Raw genomic sequence first — 19867 nt, forward strand, 5'->3', positions numbered from 1 at the left:
TCTTTGCTGCAACATTGATTGCACCATTTTCCTACAATTCACTAGTAAACTGAACCATATCAATTCTCGATAATAATACAGATAGAGCTACGCTATATTTTACCTGGAGGTGTCCTATGGAATAACACTCTGGCCAGGAAAATATGTCAGTAGAGTTTACTTCTCAGGGTGTATTGTAAAAGTTTTGCATTAATTAGCAGTTTACTCAGGAACCATTTGACCTTCTTACAACCACAGTAATTAGTATATTCTGTTCTCAAAAGTTGCCAGAAATAAGCTTCTAAGTGCATAATTTAAATAAAAAAATTCTTCCCGGGGGACCATGCCCCAGACCCCTCTAGCATTTATGGTTCCCCACAGGTTCAAAATTACTCCTACGCCCTTGTATGCAATACCTGAGTTCCATCACAAATACTACTGCCATGCACTACTGAAGAGGAGTGCAGTGGATTTAAAAACTGGATTTATATTAAATCTTTAATATAATTTTAACAAGATTGTTGAGTGAGTATGTTAATATGTAAATGGAATGGCAGTTGTGGAAAGTAGCCTTCTGGAAAGTTCACCACTCATGCCCTGCTCTTAATTCGGCTCTGTGAGCATGAGGTAGGGATGAGAAATGAGAGCAGGAAATATCTCCAGGGGACACTGGCACAGATTCACAGGGATACCTTGACAAATGTTTCACAAGACAAAACAACTGAGGGGAAATATTGGAGACACCTTGTCTCATCGCTTCGTTTTCCCATGATTTCTGCCCTGAGGTTTCATGTTTTGACAGAATTCTCAGTTAGATGGTTCAGCTGTAATGCAGTCACATGCAAGGTGGGAAAATACATGAAACGGAATATGTTGTTGCCATGCAACCTCAGTGGATATCTGCGACGGTCAGACAGTTGTGAGACTTAGGGACTGTGAGCTTCTCTGGATTCATGTGATCAAATTACCCATGCATCTCTGCAGCGGTTGGAGCTGAGCAATGGACAGCAAAAGCCGTGTGCACTGCTTTCTCAAATCTGACCAAATAAATGAATGCGAAGAGCATGCATCCTCCTTGCTGGAAGAGTGTAAAGCAGTGTTGCCCAATCATGTGCCATGGAGGACCAAGAGTATGCAGGTTTTCATTTCAGCCAATCATTTCACCTCACCTTCAAGAACTGATTTAGAATGGTAACTGTAGGATATTATGACTTTAAGATCAGGTTTGTTGGGATTCACTTTGATCAAAGTTACAATGTATTTTGTGATGATCCATGTTGCCTATTTGAATACAACGTATAAAGGCCAAAGAGAGAGAGCTTTTTCCTACATGGCTGCCCTTCCTTGACCTGTGAGGGTTTTTGGTTGCACTGATAACATCTTCAGCACTGACAACTGTGCTGAAGATAACGGATCAGATTAATTAAAATGTATGGTAATGTCAATGTTTCCTAAGCTGAGTTTAAAAATTAACTAGAATTTCATTGGATGAATTTCATTCACGAATGAGTACAAAAAGTAATTTGTGGGGGAAAAAACTCCATTGCTAAGTGGCCATTAATGACTTTTTGTAAACTATCACAGCACAGGAAACATAATATTACATTACATTACATTATAGGCATTTAGCAGACGCTCTTATCCAGAGCGACGTACAACAAGTGCATAGGTTTCATGATGTAGAGGCGCAAAAGAAACACTAGAGTGAAGTAAGGATCGTAGTGCCAGAAGTGACCACATCGATCAGGACTCCAACCCTGTAGAGTAAGCTTGTTCAGCAAGCAAGAATCCTACCAAGTACAAACTAGCACTGGAATCACACCTAATCATACAAAAACAATCCTGCCAGATACACTAACATAATCAAATTATCCTAGCTAGGTACAATGAGCTGAACTATAGGCTAGGGAGGGGTGGGGAGAGGTGCAGCCTGAAGAGATGAGTCTTCAGTCTGCGTTTGAAAGTGGTGGGATTCTCTGCTGTTCTGACCATCACGGGGAGGTCATTCCACCAGCGAGGGGCCAGGACAGACAGCAGACGGGAGCGAGAAGTGCAGACGCGAAGAGGGGGAGGTGCCAAGCGTCCAGAGGTGGCAGAACGGAGAGGTCTGGCTGGTGTATAGGGTCTGATGATCCTCTGAATGTACCCTGGTGCTGACCCCTTAGCTGCCTGGTATGCAAGCACCAAGGACTTAAATTTGATGCGAGCCATAACAGGCAGCCAGTGGAGGTCAGTGAGCAGGGGGGTGACATGGGAATGTCTGGGGAGGTTGTAGACCAGACGCGCTGCAGCATTCTGGATGAGCTGCAGGGGTCTGATGGCGGATGCTGGCAGACCAGCCAGTAGCGAGTTGCAGTAGTCCAAGCGGGACAGGACCATCGCTTGAACCAGGAGCTGGGTTGCGTAGGTGGTGAGGAAGGGGCGGATTCTCCGGATGTTGTACAGGAAGAACCTGCACGTTCGACTCACCGCCGCGATGTTCTGGGAGAGGGACAGTCTGTTGTCCATCACCACTCCAAGGTTTTTTGCGGTGGGTGATGATGACACCACAGTGTCCCCCAGGGAAATAGAAAAGTCAAGAAGGTTAGAGGATGGAGCAGGGATGAAGATCATCTCCGTCTTGCCTGGGTTCAGCTTAAGATGGTGGTTATCCATCCAGCTCTGGATGTCCCTCAGGCAGGCAGAGATGCGAGCAGAGACCTGAGTGTCAGAGGGCGGGAAGGAGAGAAAGAGAAAAGATTGGGTGTACAGGGAGAATAGGAGGGGACCAAGGACAGAGCCCTGGGGAACTCCTGTGGCAAGGGGGCGAGGTGCTGATACTGCACCAGCCCAGGCGACTTGGAAGGAGCGACCGGAGAGGTAGGACTCAATCCAGTCAAGTGCTGTGCCACAGATCCCCATAGCTGCCAGGGAGGACAGGAGGATGGGATGGTTGACGGTGTCAAAGATATATATATAATATATCCATGGAGTGACTTTCAAGCATATGATTTTGTGCTTGCAGACTCAATATAACCATATTATGTCCTTAGAAAAAAACATTGAGTATGTCCGCAGTTTATGAGAGCAAAACAAGGATATAAATGTAGCTCTCAAACCGATATGTCTTTGTGAGTCCTGTAAATGGGTGCCAGCCCTTGAGCAGAAGCATGACTTCAAAGGGGTTCTTTACCATGCCATTCCACAGTAACTGTTTGACCAGATAATTTTATAGTTGAGGGTCAAAAGCATCTGAAGGGTGAGTACAATTGAGCAGTGCACACATTGTGACATGTGAGAGGACAGTACTCATGAAGGAATGGTCCTTCATTTGCGTTAATGGAGTTTAAAGACCAGGGAGTAAATTTGTTGCTGTTCATTTTTCAGAGAATATAGCTCCCCTAGCTCCATGTTTCTCCCGTATGACTGCTATCAAAAAGATATCTATTTATTTTGTTACTTCTGATTCAACCACATTCAAACTAGCCTCCATCTTGCAAGCTTTGAGCCCTTTGATATTAGCTTACTTGAAAAATATGCCCTCAACTGGACAGAACCACACATACTTGGGGCAGGAAATTCAGGAAATAGTTTGTAGTTGGATTAACAAATCTTTCTATTATCATCTGGTAGAGAAACTAATGTCAGCTTGAAATTAGTATCTTCACATACATTTGCTCAATACCTTTGGAATGGAAAGAAATATAACCTAAATATAATACTGAAATATTTAAGTATTTAATTTGACATTAATTTGAAATTAATTTGATTACATTTGTTCATTATATTCAAAGATATCAATTATCAATTAAATTGCAAATTAAAAATGTACAACTCACAACCATATTAAAATTAATAGATTTGTTAAGTCACAATAAGTTTGCAATATCTCATATCTAAAGATGAAAGTTGACTGTGGTGTGGGGATGGCTGGTTTAAGCAGCCACACCTGCCCTGGGTCAAGCTAATCAGACCTGGCTAGTTAGATAATTGGTTATTAATTAGATAATTGGCCAGGCTAATTGGACCCGGGAGCAGGAGTGGCTGCACCTGTGCGTAGTGAGGTAATCAGTGCGCACAGGTTAAATCTGCCATCCCCACTCACATGGGGGAGCCTCTGTCATGACAGTGTTTTAACATCTGCTCCTTGGCAGTAACATCTTGCCAAACCCTTGCAAATAAATGTGGACTATTTGAACATCATCTCCCTGTGTTTCTGTGCTGGAGAGCCCCTTGGAAAGCCACTTCGGTGGCCTGTGGCAGGCGTGTTTGTCACATTGACTTAAAAGCAATTAATGTAGCAGGTAATCTTGTTTAGTTACTGCAAAATGGTTTACTTCTTCTTCTAGCAACAGAGGTGATGTTTGTAGATATTGCAAAATATTTTCCATGTAACAAAAGCAAATCTTACCACATTGGTTTCCCCTTGAAACTGGAACTGGTTCTAAAAATTGAGAATTCAGCTATCAGGTCTCAACACCCATTATCTCTACAGACGTTAAGATATTCAATCAGTGATTTTAATTAAATGTCACAGATTGAATTCAACTTAAAATCAAAAGGAACATGTTCTTTATGCGTAGGCAGCCACTATGGCTCTCACTCCCAATAATTATGGTGTGCTGTCTTCAAATAATACAGATATAAAACTTTCAAAGGAGAGAACATTCCAGGATACCTTTTTATGGCGGTCGTGGGGAGAGGGAGAAAATCAGACCGTAATAGTCACAAGGATGTTTCCTTTGATGATTGTGATGGGAGTAGGTGGGGGGGGGGGGATCAGGGATAGAGAACAGACACATTCTTATGGTCACATACAGCAGTATGATCAGTATGTTTCGGATCATTGTCTTGCTCCAATGATTTTGGAGGCATTTGGTTGATCTGATATAATACTTTAGTAAACTTCAGAATTCATTCTGCTGCTGCTATCAGCAGTAACATCATCAATGGAGATGGGTGAGCCAGTACCTGTGGCAGCCATACATGCCCAAACCACAACACCCCCACCACCATGTTTCTCAGATGAGAGGGGTGCTTTGGATCTTGGGTAGTTCCTTCTGACCTGCATACTTTGTTCTTGCCATTGCACTGATGCAAGTGACTTTTGATTTCATCTGTCCGCAAGCTTAGCAAACTGTATCTTTTTTGTGTGGCCAACTATTGGTTTGCATCTTGCAGTAGTATTGCAATTCTGTCCATGAAGTCTTCTGGACAGTCGTCTCTGACCCATCCAGGCCTGCATCCTGAGGAGAGTTTTTGATCTGATGGACAGGTGCTCACTAGCACTCTCTTTCTTCTTAAATATTCTCCAAACAGTTGATTTTGACAGGCCTAATGGTTGGCCTGCTTTTTTTATTTTTTCTCAGGCTCATAATTGCTTCCTTCATTGGCACTCTGCTCTGGCACTTCCTTCACTTTCATTGGTACTCTGATCCCCATGTTGACAAATGCTAATAACAAACTCCAAAGGCAATCTCAATAGCCAAAAGCAAGTGAACTCTTTGATCACAAATCTGAAATTGTGAAGTACAGAGCAAGATCAAGAAAAAAATATGTCCTTGCCTCAAACATCATGGAGCTCACTGTATCCTGATCAGCTAGCTGGTCAGCTAGATAACAGCCCAAGACATGTAACCCCTTTCAGAAAACCTGAACATAACCGACTCATTTTATTCTCTTTAACTTGATTTTATTGTTACAACTGTAACAATGCAATTATACACAGGATCGTTTGAGGTCTCTGGCTCCCTGACCATGGGACTGACCCCCCTGTTTAGTCACATTCTCCTTTACATTTTTCTGATCAACCAAAGCATGATTAAGTGCCTGTCCCCTACCTCTTATGACCCTATAATAAACTCACTGCTTGATCAATCAAGGAACCATCTTGGGGCAGGGACATCCCTTTTAGGAGGAAATGGAGGGCATGATTAAACATGTTTCTTAAGCAATTAAAGCAGTAATCAGTGGTTTATCTATCCAAGTTTTATTGACCGCTACAACACTGCAAGCCAGTCAAATGTTGGTGTGCCCAAAATAATGCACCAATCACGTTACAGTGATCACACGTGGGATTCTGTCACGTTAGTGATTTTTTGAGCATGAAAACCTAACAAATTTGCTCTGAGATAAGGCATTGCCTAAATGACCAGACGCATCTTAAGGACATTGCCGGACTTAGCAGCACTTTTTGAAATGCTTTTTATTTAACATTGACATCAAACCATAGGATAGCGTAAAACTTGTAATATGTTACTGCTGTTTGCTCTTGTGTTTGTTTTGCTATCCGTGTGTTGGTCTGGAATAACAAATGTTTTACAATGAACTAACTCTGGAATGTCTTACAATGAACTAACCATGTAAGATAGAGTGGCTGTTATTCTCTACCCTTCTACTTTGAAAAGTATAATAGATTTGGTGAAATATAGATAAATCTCCATTTAGATGTAGTTTTGCCTCAAAGATCCTCCTAGCCACTGCTTCAAATTCAATACACACTGTGCTGTTTCTTTGTTGGAAGAATTGGAGTGGATAATAAGCTCATCCAATGATGGAAGACTCATCTGGGACTTGTAGAATTGAAATAAAGAGGCCTCTGCATAGAAAAGGAGTTGATGCGCAAATACTCTTGGATGTCTTCCTTTTGTCGTGGGAGAAGAGAATGCAACTTGCATCCTCTGTGCACTCAAGCTGTTACCCTAGAACTGTGCGCTCATCCTACTGTGTGCTCCTCCTCTGCTGCTATGCTCACTGTGCCAGAATCAGAACCCCAAGGAGTGGTGCCGGCAATGGCCACTTCTTCAGGCAAATCACAGGAGCTGCCATTGTTCAACACACCTGCAATCCCAGCATAATATATTTCCAGGCATGAGATATTGCATTATGATTGTCACTTCTAATAAATCCCCTCCACTGGTGTAAAGTAACAAGGTATAAATTCTTCAATACTGTATGTAAGCAAACAAAAAAATTTCATTACATTGTAGTTTGCAAATCAGATTTTCACAGACATTTGTTGGGGAAGACACTTCATGTGCAGCTCAACAAGCTGACTAGTGGGCGCCTGTTGGACTGGTGGGAGTTGCTGGTGGGTGATGAGATGCTGTAATCTTGGCTGACTGAATGAAACCCTCCTATCCCTGGGCAATCCTCAAGCCAATTATGTGTTGCTCTGTGGGCTTCTGGTCTCAATTGCCGCTGGCACAGTTTGGATTCAATATCAGGCCGATTAGGATTCATCTTTAATTTAATGTACTTTTACTCTTTATTTTACTCGTATTTTCAAGAGAATGCATCCTTTTTACTCTGATATACTTTCTTGAAACTAATTGTTATTCTCTGCAGTGAGAAATCTGTGTGACTCTTTTTTGGCAGAAAATCAGATCTGAGTTTTAGCAAATCTGTTTTAGAGTCCTCACTCTGTTCACGGTGTAACTTTAAGCCAATGAAAGAAATTGATTCACCTTTAGAACAGCAGCGTGTCATGTAAGAGCACAATCTACTGCCAAGTCAGCTTCCTTAAAAGTATCTCGCCACTATGACTGCAGATAAACCTACATCATTCTTGACTCTATTTAAGTAAAATGTCTGGACAGGTCTGTAATTACAGGGATACACATAGAATAAAATGCAATCGCAGCATGCACAGAGAACAAGAAATACAGTATCTACATTCAAAACTATGCCATCTAATTTCTAATAGAACATTATGAAAAAATTGTTTTTCTTTCCCTATGTTATCATAATTTTGTTAGGAAGCTAGGTACGTTTTAGCCATTGTCCAGCCTCCAAACTTCACCACCTTGGTAACGAGACAACGCTGCCATAATCTGGTATTACTTAGCTGATCAGTAAATAGCTCTGAAGTTATAACATTAGCAAGCTTGTTAGCTATCTAATAACTTACAGTGTAGAACAGCTGCAACTTATAGCGCGGGGCACTTCCATGTTGTGCATTCTGGTTGAGGATATTCACATAATTGCTGTGCTATTTAAAATATGGGCTGTGAAACTGTTGTTATAGAGGGGTGTGGTGAATCCTGACAGGTTTATTTATTTATTTATTTATTTATTTATTTGGTGAGCACAGTTTTTTTAAATGAAATCCGCATTTATTTCTGGGCTCCTGCACATCCCTACCAAGTTGTGGAGCTCGCAGCTGCACTACATTTGTATAAACAAATAGAATTTTCCTATGATTTAAAGCATGCAATATAGGCCATTACCTGGACCATTTATTTTATACTGCCTTTGTATTAGTCATCTTTATCGAAGATGTGAATAAGTTCAGTTCTCATTCCACATCAGTGAGAAGCAAAAGATGACTAACATACTAGCTAAAAATAAAGCATTGTGAGTCTGCGTGGCTTTGTATTGTGCAGGGGGATTGTTGGCTTAGGTGGGCAATGTATAGTAAATAAACATTTAATATTTCAATGAGTGCTGTGTTATAGTACTAGGACGTGTATTGTGTGAGAATTAAAGGTAGATGATAGCTTGGCGGTAACTTGGGAGGGATTGCACATAGCTATCAAACAGATAGAAATGTGTAGCCTTTGATTAAATGGCTGTGAGATTTTAGGAATTAAACATCATATGTTGTGCTGGAATGTGCTCACAAATAGTATCTGCTACTCTGAAGATTACTGTCTGTTATCATCGCTTCTCCACCAGCTGTGTTTACCTCAAGATATATCCATTTCAGTAAAAAACAGAAGATGATCTTTGGCAGTGGCTTAATCCATATTGACATTAGAAATGTTTTCCATCACCAGAAAATTATAATATTTGACCTTGATTTATTTTATTTTCGTTAATACTTTCACCTCTTTTCATCTGACCTCTTGAATCCACAATCATGCATAAGCACTCATTGCTGGAACCTCTGCTATCCATTCAGGAAAATGTAGATGAGCATGTGCTCTCCTCTGCACCACACAATGCCAAGCGCCACTTCTCATACCAATTCAGCTCACAAGCCAGGCAGACACAGAGATGAGTCCCAGGAAAACACAGCTTACCATGTGGACTTGTGGGAGCCTGAATGACCACCAACGGTTGCTAGAGAGCATTGAGACATGGATCCTGGCCAACTGAAACTGCCCTAACCCAGGACAATGTTACCACCAGTTATACCTCGCCCCATGGGGCTACCAACCACGTTCAGTACCTGCACTGTTGGGATACAAACCCAGACCATTGGCCCCATCCATGCATTAGAACAGCGCCTTAACAGGATGAACCACACAGCAGTCCTGAACCTTGTCATTCTATCCAGGACCCATATTAAGACTCCAGGGCCTGGGCTTGAGTAGTGCTTAAAGGTAATGAACTGCCTTTGTGCCATGTGCTTGTTCTGTTATTGTGGTAATAATATAATCTGCCCCTTCAGATATGAAACAGGAGGAGCTGTGTCAATGTTCCCCCTCTGATCTAACGGCCTCTCACATCTCCCCCAATGCAAGTTTGGTGAGGCTGTGCTAAGCAGACATTCCTCTCTGTGGCTTCCCTGCTGGAACATCTCCTGCTAAAGGCAGCTTCCACAAACATTGAACATAACTAATAAGGACCTGTTCTAGGACCACAATACAGACTGAAGTAGGAACACAATTGGTGTAAATCGCTTATCTTTGTTTGCCATTATATTTCTGTTAAATTTAGAGGTCTGCAGGTAGGCTTCCAACCTTGAATTTATTCTAGGATGTCTATGATAGGTGGACATTCAGATGGATTAAGCAACAGGTACATATATGCCTTAAATACATTTGAAGTGGAATGTAGTGTCATATGCGACAGGGACATTTCATTGTACGCCTCTCTCTTTTCAGCTCTGGAGACAATGGCCAAGCCAATGCCAAGGAACCGGGATATTTCAAATTTTAAATGTCAGACTGTTTTTGTACTGAAGGAGAATATAGTCAGTAAGGGGTTTCAGATCCCAAAGGATTAAATCCCATATGCATTTAAAGTTTTAAAGAAATGTGGATCACTTCCATCTTCTGAAGCTTCTGAACACTGAGAGGAAGCTATTTCCTTCAAGAAGTTTTCTTCAGGTGTGAAGGATTGTGGGCATGTTGCTTATTGTGGTAAATCTATGAGTTATGTGCAATTAACTTCAGAATCTAAGGGTCCATGCAAATGTTTAAGCATGAGCACACACTAAAGCAAACCCAACACTTGAATACACTGACTGTATCCAGATTCCTCCCACAGACTCAACTCAGACAGGAGGAGTGAAAAGGAAACCAAGCTCATTTGAGAAATCTTTGCAGTACTCCCTCTGTGAATTTCAGAATCTTTCTTCATTATTATGTTATCTTTCAAAGATAAAGGGCCTTCCAGACCTATTTTGTTAGCTGTTGTACTGACAGGGAGGCCAGGAATATACCATACAGAACATTCAATACCATACAAAACAGGCAGTTTTCTTGACCTGCGAGGGAAGTATGCATTGGAATTGAATAAGTACAGTACAGTGTGTTCACTCTATAAATAAGGTCTGATGAACACTTGCATTCTGCATATTTATCTTTCTGTCCCTGCCTCGCCAAAGAATCCTATTAGTTAGGCTGTTTCCTTCATGTCGGGTTTCTTTTCTGTGCTTTTGGCTCTTTAATGATTTGCAAGCAGCCATACCACCATATCCTGCTCCTTCTGAATGGCTGTGCAGTCATGGGGATACAGTGCCGTAGGAGATGCCATCTTTCAGATCAGATGGAAGGAACGTCTTTAGGCAATTAAAAGTCACGATGAATTTCTTAACTCTGTATACAAATCTGGGGTGTCGCTGTATCACGGCTTCCTCGCTAGCAAGCTAGCAACAAACTGATCCCAAAACACAAGCTCTGCAGCCACACCCACCGCTCCCCACACAGAAAAGAGGGCCAAACCCAGACACATCCCAAAAACATTTTAGAATAACAAATATAGGTAAAGGTGGACAAATTCTGCAAAAGTATGAAATGACAGTTTACCAGAGCATCATAGATATGCCTTAGCATGGTTATTTTATAATAGTTTCAAGGTAAAGATCCTGCATAGCATGCCTTTAAACAAGGGTGTTAGCTTTTGGTTTTGGAAATTGTCATAATTTAAACAAATTGTCATTCGCCAACACCCCTCATCACTGTAAAGCACTTTGGGTGTGAGAAAAGCACTATATAAATGCAATGCATTATTATTATTATCATTATTAATGGGCAAAGGGTGCAGTCAGCGTGTTGCTTGTCTTCTGTCATTACAGCACTTCAGTGTTGTCATACAACATTTTCCCTGACATACTGACGTACATATTATGGGGTCACAGGCTTAAGGATTCAAAGCTGATATTTCAAGCATTGGCTCCTACTACATCTGCACTCATTATGGGGCTAAATTAGCATGATATACATGCTGTCTTACATGTTCTTATGTGCATCTGTACACAACAGAAATTAGGACACAGTCCCAAACAAAGCGCTTTTGGTCTGTTAGTACATGGTGTGATCTTCATAATTTAATTGCACCTACAACTGCAACAATGTCAGGTTCAAAGGAAAAGGCTACATGACAAGCCTGGGTTCGGATGCAGTTTTGATCAAAACCATTTGAGTGTCTCCAGGTATTAGAGTCTAACTATTCTTCCTGTGAATGCAGGACTACCAAGGCTGCCCCCCAGAGGACTTGACTTGTCCCGGTTTCTGTGCTCCACTAAGGCTAAATCTGGATCTATTTTATCATAGAAGACTACCTCACAAAGGGCAAGCCTCCACAGGGTTATTATATTTAATTGCATTCAACATGTTTAAACAGAGAAGCCATCTATTTTAAGTATGGCGGTGTCTTTATTATTGATGTACTGGGAGTACAATGAGGTGGGAAACTTTTCCATGTGACTGAGCTCATTTCCTTTTGCCCTCCCTTTCTCCTGAAAATCACCAGAAAAATTAAGCTGTTAATGGAATATCTGTGCTGGAGACTTGTGAATGAAAATATCACCTCTGCCTTCATTACAGCCAAACATACGATTACTCATTCCCGAGTGATAATTTATGCAAGTAGGAAAGCAAGCAGGAATGAGTATCTTAAACTGCTGGCGATTTGTGAATTTGTGCCTGAAAACAGTCTCAGTTTCATCTAAAAAATGTGCGCTTTCCATTGAAATCAATATTTTATCCCTTACCGTTATGTGTTATGCCCCTGTGACAGTGAAAGCATTCATATTTCAATGTACTGCATTCAGGTGAAGCATCAATGGACTTACCTGCCTTTGACATTTAAGCTTCGCAGTCCTTTTTTTTTTAGCTGAGGAGGAAACGTGCAGAGCAAAGAATGTTAGATTCAACAGAAGATTTGATGAGGCATATTTTACCTTGTGAATAGAAAGACACAAAGTCAGTTGGCAATCAGACTATAATTCCATGCTTATGCTTCCCAAATGATAGATCATGGGCTTGGGGGTGAGTTTCTGGAATTCACTACATTCAGACCATGTGAAATTAAAGGCCTCAACATGGCATGCTTCAACGTAGTTCACCCCATATTCATCCTCATCACTATTTCCTGAAAGCTTGTCCTTGCAGATTTAACTTTGGTTGTAGCCGTTGCTCAGAAATGCTAGTTGTTGCTTTTAGAAACCTGAACTGATTGCATAACATTATACTGCTTACTGTATGTAATATAAGTTTGAAATAAAGAATAGGTTAATTGAAACATTTCCACCTATTTACTTTCTGACCTCACTCATCTGGACATTTGCTTAAAAGTGATCAATGGAGTAACACATGAGACCATTTGGTATTTGTGCATAGTGTCACTTTTCTCTTTCCCTGTAGATAACCATTTCTCCGTGGTTTGAGTTTGCCATTGCACAGAAAGCCTTGTTTAAAAATGGAGCCTCCATTTAGAATGGAGACATAATCAAATGTGACAACGCGCAACCCTGACAGCACTGCATGAATGAAGACCATCAAGAGTTCAGTATGATAAAGTTCATTTCCTTTCATTAAAACACCAATGTGATGTTAATGGTTTTGTAATAACACTAATGGCACCGTAAATCCAAGTCCTGTGTGTGTCATGTGCTGCTGTTGCACATGTGGATATTAGCTATTAGTACAGCCCAGAGAAATTCTCGGGTTGCTATTTCATATGTAGTTAAGTCATCCACCAGCCAAGTGGTTGATGGAGCCTTTATTTCAAGCTATTTTTCTAACAACCATTCAGTTAAATCATCTCAGTGTATCATTCAACTATAATTTAATCACCCACATGAGAATGGCAGCAGTGTTTATGTCTGTTGAAATATTGCTTACTGGACCCAGTTCAGTGTATTATATAATGCAGAAATAAATTAATACATTCATCAAGAACACTGAAATTTGACAACAAATATTAGAGAAGTTCAGTAGAAAATAGAGAATAACCTTACCATGTAAATGTGTCTCAATTAATCTTATTTTCCTGCTTTGGAAATGTTTACCAGTTTTAACACACGCATGTAAATAATAAATAATATAATAAATAAATAAATAATAATCAAATAATTGCATTATTCTGACCGATACACTTGAAAGAGGACATCTTATTAGATCATGCTGCCTCTCACTACTCTCCTTCCTCTGTTTTTAACAGTTGTACTCCTCTCATGCAGGACAATTTTATGCAGCTTTTTCTGTGTCTTAGTGAGCCAGTAAATCGTAATCATTGATATGTGGTCTAATAATGAGCTGCAAGACATGCAAAATCAATTCTACCTTTTTGGTATGTAATGTACCTGTTAGGTCTGGGCTGTAGGACAATGTAATCGAACATCTGCGATAGCTAGTTTACATCGCCACTTTGATTCTTGACAAGCGATAGTCATCCTAGAATGCGAAGTAAATCATTTCAGTCAAGGAAACTCACATATATAGATTAAATATTTTTTAATATAAAATGTTTTGTTTTTTTGCACTGAATGGATCTGCTTTAGGTACTTCTATGAACACACCATCATGCACTAACCTATAACATAGGGAGCATAATACATCTCCCCTGCTAACAAGATAAATATAAAAAACCCACCCCAGTACCTAGAAGCAGATCCAAATCGCAGTTGTAAATTGAGGTGGTGGAGGGTGAGCGCAATTTTGTAAGCATCAGCAAGCGAGCATGCAAAAGCAGCACTGGAGAGGTCCGACTGTTGGCTTAAAAAGGCACTCCACTAGTGATGTGTGCATGTGATTGGTTCAGTAGGAGAACATGTAGTGTACATGTGATTGGTTGAGTATGAGAACATGTAGTTGCTAAGGCCAACCAATGGTCAGCTGCAGAAAGAATTTTCTGACCAAACGTGCTTTATGCATTTCATGCATGACACTCATTGATGCAAAGCCAGTTCATCTTTGCAACATTCTAGCTGAAGTAAGTGGCATTTGGTTCTTATTGGGGAAGATGTAATCACCTATCGCAATATTTTCAAGTGCCAGCATCTTGATATCTTTTTAGAGATATCGCCCAGAAATAGTACCTGTAGGATGTATTGGATGAAAATGTGTTGTGACATTCTGTGAGCTTCTATTTCATGTGCTCCACACTTGCCTGCAACCACATCATCTTGTTGTTCCATGAACACCTCATAATTAGTAACTAATTGTATAATTAGTCATGTGTGCTTATTATGACAAGACTGCTGAACTAAAGGGACACCCGGAAGATAATTGCTGAAATTCAGCCCGTATGGTTTAGATGGATTAAGTTTAATTCCAGAACCCTAGTTATGAGGGACAATGACTCTATGTCAAAACACTGGTAGGCTACAGCTGCAGGCTACTTTGAAACGAAAGATGATCATCTAATTTAGCATTACCAATAAGTGCACTATCACTGATTCTATAAGTACGCATTAAATTGAAACCAGTCACTTTCCATCAAAAAAACTCATTCTTCTCAAACTCATATTGTCACAGACAAATGGCATGTCTTAGCATTACAGCTAAAGCATATGATGTGGAAAAGTCAAGTTTTCACATAAATTATGGCTAACATAAAGGGAAATACAATATTCTGGAAGCTGATGTAGAAGAATTCAATCCTTCTCTTCCAAAGTTACAAACATTTCCGAGTTTAATTTAACATTAATGCAAGAAACAGGTGATGGCCAAGCAGACTATCACCATATGCTAACTTTTGCTGTTTTCCCAATCATCCTTGACCCTCTCTTCTATCAATATCACTGCCCATTCTGGTCCATTAGAATGTCTAAATTATGAAATGTTTTACACTTCGCGATTATAAAATAAGCAAGGACTGATGCAAGCTAAATATATTCCCTGATTTGCGACAAAACTTAAATTTTGATTAGTCTAACTGCCAGACTACCTTGATATATCGGACAGATATAATGACAGATGGTGGGGGAAGATATGTGTGTGTATGTGTACATAGACTACATATATAGGTCAGGTGCAGTATGGTTCATGGTTGCCATGGGAACCAGAATTCAAAGACATCTAGAAGACCACACCAGCCAAGCATCCTCTCTCTCCCAATACTCAGCTCCTCATTACCATTTTTTCTACACAGCAGGTTTAACCCCTTCCTGCCTTTTAGCAGATTCTTTTTTCTTGACCTAAGAAGTTCACTTTTATTATTCAACTTGAACAGTTACATTCTCAAATCATTTTATATAGAAATCGACTGTGCACTTATTTCACTCCTTTGGATAACAAACAGAGGTGGGCATATCTGAAGAATTCAGTAACTGCTTTCAGTGCAGATCCATACTGAAAGGTTAGTTAAGATGGGGTTTAAATTCTGAAATCATGGCATCTGTGTTCATTTCTTAGATTTGGGAATAACTAGATTGCCAAGGACAGGCATGGATATGTTTATGAGAAAAAACTGAGCACTGCAAAGACCTGTCCGGATTTGAAAAATCAGAGTCTTCCTGATTATTCCCCTTAATTTTATTCTTTATTTCTCCTTTCACTCTCTCCCTCGCTCGCTGTCACCATGTCTCTCCTCGGACCGGTGCCCTCCAGATGTATGCCAGGCCAGTGGTACAGAAAAGTGTCAGTTGTCAGTTTGGAGCCTGTAGGTTGTTCTGCCTGCCTCTGGCAATGTCAGAGCAGCACCAGACCCCAGAGACACGGAGGCCTCATCAGCATGCTGCAGTGAAGGTTGACCTCATTGAGGAGGGCTCTCTGAGGTGCCAGATGCAGACAAAAACAATGCCGCCGTGTTTTTTTTTCTTTCTGTGTTTGTGTAAAAAATGCAAGGTGACAGGTTTCCAAAGTAAATGAGCTCAGAATGAATTGGAGGGAAGGAAGGCGAACTGAAAAACATGGAATTAGTTTGCACAAACAGATCGTGTGTGTGCAGAGAGTTCCCTCGTGTTTCAGCAAGGGATACCTTGATTATAGATTAATTCCGAATCAGCACAGAAGCAGTATAGACTTGTCAGCTCCTTGTTAAAGTATTCAATCAGACAGATACAGGTTCGCACCTAGTCACATGCAAGCACACACAGACACACACACGCACACACACACAATAGGGTGCATTAATGGGAAACGCTTGGTGAATGCTGATGAGGTTTATGGGAACATGCGTGACTCACAGAGCTCAGTGTCTACGTGTTTGGCGGAATACCCATTTATCATAGACAGACAAAAGCATTATCTCTGTCCTTCTCCAGAGGAGGGAGGGGCGCACTGTACGAGCTCTTCCTCCTGTGTGTTTACTGCTCTGCTGCCTGTTCTGGGAGGGGTCAGGTGGGGGAACCAGCTTCCGTTCCCGTCAGTGATTGCTGAGAGGAATCGGGTGTCCCACCGCAAACCCTTTTGATTGCTTGACGGAGTCCCTAGCCAGGCATCCTGTCTCCTTGTCTAAATGAAGAGAATAGCAGCTGTAGACAGGGCATCCTCCGCTCTGCTCTTCCCCACCCCCTCCCAGGCATTAATGAGGCAGAGAACTAGGCCGAAGCACAGCGCCGAAGCACAGCGCCGCAGTCACCGTGACACCGGTTTCCCGCAGGTTCATGACACGCTACTGTCGCAGGGGGAATTTATTGATATTTCAGCAGGGAAGCACCTTGTCTGTGTTTGTCTGTTAATCATTTCCACTTACGGTGTGTCAGTATGATCCACATAACTGTCTGACTCAACCTGACATCAAAGCCTGGTGCCAGCCCCCCCCCCCCCCCACACTCCCTGTCACACTCCATCAGTTTGAATCTGCATATCCATCATTGGTGACTGGTGGTCCAATGAAAAACTTTTGGCAACGCTGTAGGTAAGAGACTGTTACCCTTGGCAGGGTATTCTGAATACAGATGAGATACTGTATGCCTCCCTTTCCATCCATACTTTTGCTGAAGGTCTAAGGACAGCAGGGCTGTGACTAGGGTTAAGTTCACACAAGCGCTACAGAACTAAGACTGAGATTGAATCTGTCAGGTATTTGGTTTATATGGATCATCTTTTACAGAATAAGCCCCATTCGTATGCAGTAAAAGTCACAAAGAAGCAGCCACAGGCACAATGGTTGACAGCAGAGGGCTCCTCACATGACTCATAGTGTTAATGAATCGCGTATCCCTGAGAAATGATGACCCACCAATGTTCTTGCATTTTCTCTGAAGAGGTTTTGCACACAAGCCGCACTCAAGACAGAGGCTGTCGTTACAGTCGAGTCCACTAAAGGCCTCATCTGTTCCAGAGCACAGTTCATTTTGAGCCTGGGGGACTGGGAGAGCTTCTACTGCTCCTGAATTATAGCAGACAAGTGGAACATGTTGACAGGAAGCATTTATTTTGTGCGCTTTTAGATAAATTTCCAACCTTGCTGCTCTGAGAAAGCGTTTTGACAGAATCAGAGTTGTTCAAGGGCTTCTATGAGTCTGTTCCTGATAAATGCTTGCGGGCAGAACTAGTATTTCCTTATGTCTTTAAATCTGGAGATTCCATTGCTTTTTGACAACATCCTGATCATATACTGCACAAATATTCTATCATATATATTTTTGACATACGTACATAATCTTTCAAAACTAACCTTCTTTATCTTACAGCTGTCCTCTGCAGCCAAAGACTGCAACATTCTGACCCAAGCATAAGTTAGGAACACGGCAAATAAGTGGGTCTCTCCCAGTTGTTTTTAACCTTGGAAATTTTCTTTCACATTTTCAGCTTGACAGAGCAATTCACCTCTTAACCATGTTACAATGGAGGTGCACCGAATGGGTCTGACAGCTTCAGACTGCACATTTGTAAGACTCTTCCATCCTCTTTCACCCTCCCCAAAATGAAGATTCTACTGTGCTCAGACAGGGAATGTTAATTGCATGGAGCTCACCCAGAGGTACAATTATTTGGCTATAAACATAAATTGGCCATCTGAATCCACCTTATTAATAAGTTGTCCTCTTAGCGGTGAGCGGTAATGATGGTGTTTAGCATATGCAGGAGACAGATATGCGCTAACACCTTCAGACTATGAGGTATTTGTGCCAGGGAGGCAGCTGTCTGTCTTGTTAATGGACTGAACTGATTGGACATCATGGTGGTGGGGTTGGGGGTGCATGTGCTATTGTCTGTGAATGAATATACTCTAGCCAGCAAGGAGACAGACTAGCCACAGAATGGTGTAAATTGTTAATCTTTTCAAATCTGCAGCATACCTGGCTAAAATGTGCCAGCTTTTCTCTCTGATCTGTAATTCAATGCCTTTAATATCAACAGGAAAGCACAGCAAGTACTCAGTAAACCACTGGCCCTTTTCAGAAAGAAGAAACATTGTGGTTTATTACCTTTCGTTTTCATGCTGTTTGCCTGCTGATGGATCACATAACTCTCAGCAGAAAAAGACCAGAAGATAATCGCTGCAGATGCAGAAACAACTCTGGGTAATTGAAGACTGTGTGCTGGGGGGAGGGCGGGGGGGGCTGACCCAGGGCAAATTATTTAAGCAAGACATGAGTCCATCCCCATTCTTAGTATAAAGTCAAATAAAAATACTAACTCCCTGATAAAATTATCTTAATCCACTTTCTGGGTAACATCTGCTTACTGGTTAAGATTCTAGACCTTAATAATTAAGGATAAATTAAGATACAAGCTTTTGTGGATGTCAAATATAGGACATTAGTTTGTACTTGACTCCACAGTGCACAAACCTAGAGAATGCACAACCCTACCATCCCAAACCTAGAGAGTGTGCAACTCTGCCATCCAAATCTAGAGAGTGTACAACTGTGCCATCCCAGCTCTAGAAAGTGCACAACTCGTACTTAAATGGAGCAGGGACCCTGAGCAAAAGAAAAGGAGAGGCAGAGGGCCTGTTTGGCTAATGGCTGGCATTACAGTTGACTTGTCAGGTACAGGCAAGGTAAGAGAGGGACATTTCAGCCGCCTCGTACTGAACACACATTCTGACCCATTTGTAAACAGTGCCCAGACAGAGTATGCGCACATCGAGCCATTGAAGAGGACGTAAGGAACACTGGAAATGCTGAAGAATGCGAGAAATACTGTTTAAACTGAATGACAGTTAAATAGAAACTATAAAGAATAACATTGATGTCTAGGCACAGATAACTGAATGCATATATCAGAGCATGTGGTAGAAACCCCATTGTGGTTCACTTGTTAAAATAGCCTTTCACTGTGAATAAGCAGTAGACTTCAGAGCTATTCATAGCAGCAGAATGTTAAGTCATAAATATGTGTGGGTGTACAGTATGTGGAGGAATATGAAATCAAATTGCGCCAGTCTCAAAGTCGTGTACTCGCCAAAAAAGCAGCTTACTCATATTTTTAAAAATGTGTTGATTTCCAAAACAGCAATGGTACATGTTTCACAATGCTAATCCTTCTGACTGCGAAGTAGGCAAAGCACCAATACATCTTGAAGCTACTGCCACCCTCTGGATAAAAACTGTATACCA

Source organism: Anguilla rostrata, chromosome 2, assembly GCF_018555375.3.
Source record: "Anguilla rostrata isolate EN2019 chromosome 2, ASM1855537v3, whole genome shotgun sequence".
Taxonomy (NCBI): domain Eukaryota; kingdom Metazoa; phylum Chordata; class Actinopteri; order Anguilliformes; family Anguillidae; genus Anguilla; species Anguilla rostrata.